Source organism: Leptonychotes weddellii, unplaced genomic scaffold (genome assembly GCF_054177405.1).
Source record: "Leptonychotes weddellii isolate Sample4059 unplaced genomic scaffold, ASM5417740v2 HiC_scaffold_13348, whole genome shotgun sequence".
NCBI classification, from domain to species: domain Eukaryota; kingdom Metazoa; phylum Chordata; class Mammalia; order Carnivora; family Phocidae; genus Leptonychotes; species Leptonychotes weddellii.
Genome location: NW_027713117.1, coordinates 1 through 1,675, shown reverse-complemented (window position 1 = coordinate 1,675; position 1,675 = coordinate 1). Strand labels below are relative to the sequence as shown.

At 40.4% G+C, this 1,675-nt stretch overlaps 1 non-coding gene across 1 annotated transcript; it reads left to right on the top strand.

Annotated features, from left to right (window-relative positions):
* Window positions 1-211: 211 nt before the first annotated feature.
* Window positions 212-425, top strand: LOC115939825 (small nucleolar RNA U3). Its single transcript, XR_004074605.2, has one exon. It is a non-coding gene; the product is annotated as a small nucleolar RNA U3 (small nucleolar RNA).
* Window positions 426-1,675: the final 1,250 nt, after the last annotated feature.

Below are 1,675 nucleotides of genomic sequence, written 5' to 3'. Positions count from 1 at the left end.
CAGGGATCTTTGTTATATGTGTTCTTATGCATTTAATTGTGGTGGACTTGCATCTCTATTCTGTCTATTGAATTTCATTTCCTTTTTTTTTTTTAAATTTCATTTTCTAAATGCTCACTGCTAGTATGGAGAAATACAGTAGATTATTACATGAATGTTACTGAGGTATAATTTAGGTACAGTAGACTGCATCACTTTAAAGTGTACAATTAAGACTATACTTTGAGGGGTCATTTCTATAGTTTGTTGCTACAGAAGTTTCTCTGAATGTGTAGAGTACCTGAAACCATGAGGAGGAGGTGCAGTGTTCTCTCCTGAGCATGAAGCTGGCTTTAGGTGTTGTTTCCACAACTGCCAATTGCCACTGATGATCGTTCTCCTCCTCTTTTGGAGGAGTAAGAGAGAGAGGACGCAGTGTGAGTGCTTTCTCAACAAAAGAAAAATTTAAAAAGATAAACTGTACTACTAAATGCATTTTCACAGATGTACATACAATTGAAACTACTGCTCCATTCAGGACACAGGGCATTTCCTCTACCTCAAAGCTTCCCTTGGGTGGCCCCATTGAAGTCCCTCACTGCCTTCACCTTCAGCCCCAGGCAACCACTGGCATCAAAGTGGGCTTGCATTTTTAACAACATTATGTAAATGGAACTCTTGTATGCCTACATTCCTTTCTGCAGCCTAAGGAGTCTAAAATGTATCCATATTACTACATGGATCACCAGTTCAAACTTTTTTATTGCTAAGTAGTATCCCTCTGTGTGGATATATTCTGTCTGTCCTTTCACCTATTAATGGACATCTATGTAGTTTCCTGGGTTTAGCCATTGTGAATAAAGCTATGATGAATATTCATGCACAGTTTGTTGTGCGGCCATATTGTGTATATACTTATGAGAGGAACGGCTGTTGATGTGATTGGTAAATGTTGACCTGTGGTTCAGCTTTTCTCAGTGGTTGGACCATTTTTCATTCCCACAAGTGTATGCAACTTCTAGTTACTTTACATCCTCACCACATGTGTTTTCCGTCTTCGTAATTTTAGCCACAGGGATGGAGGTGTAATGGTAACTCACTATAGTATTAATTTATCACCCCAATGCCTGAGTGTGCTGTCGAAAACTGACCTCTGTGCTTCAGAGCCAAAATAGAAGACAAAGACAGAGTTTGGAATATTGAGGAACAATAGCTTTATTGCTTTTCGGGGCACAGGAGACTAGAACAGGCCAAGGCCCTCGAAAACTGTAAGTCCCCTCCCCCCGGAGGCAGGGGCAGGGGGGTGGTTTATTTTGACAGAAATTGTGTGGGTGCTGCCAGCCTCCTTCATCATGTCTTTAGGGTGGTGCCAGGCTCCTGAAACAAAAGGCTTAGAAGGTCGGAGTGGAGGTTTGCAGAAGAGAAGGAAAAGGTTACTTAGTTTAAAATTGAGCCTTGCGGAGACATTAGTGAAGCCATTTTGATTTTTGTTCAACTTTATGCTAGTAAGTGGTTTCAAGTGGAGCATCTTTTCAAGTGCTTTTTGGCCATTTGTGTATCTTCTTTTGTGAAGCATTTCTTCTTCTTCAAAAGCAAGTCTTTTGACCAGTTCTCCTACTGCATTGTCAATCAGACACAATCTGTGTCAGAACATTACACTGAAAACTACAGAGCATTACTTCAAGAATTTAAAGAA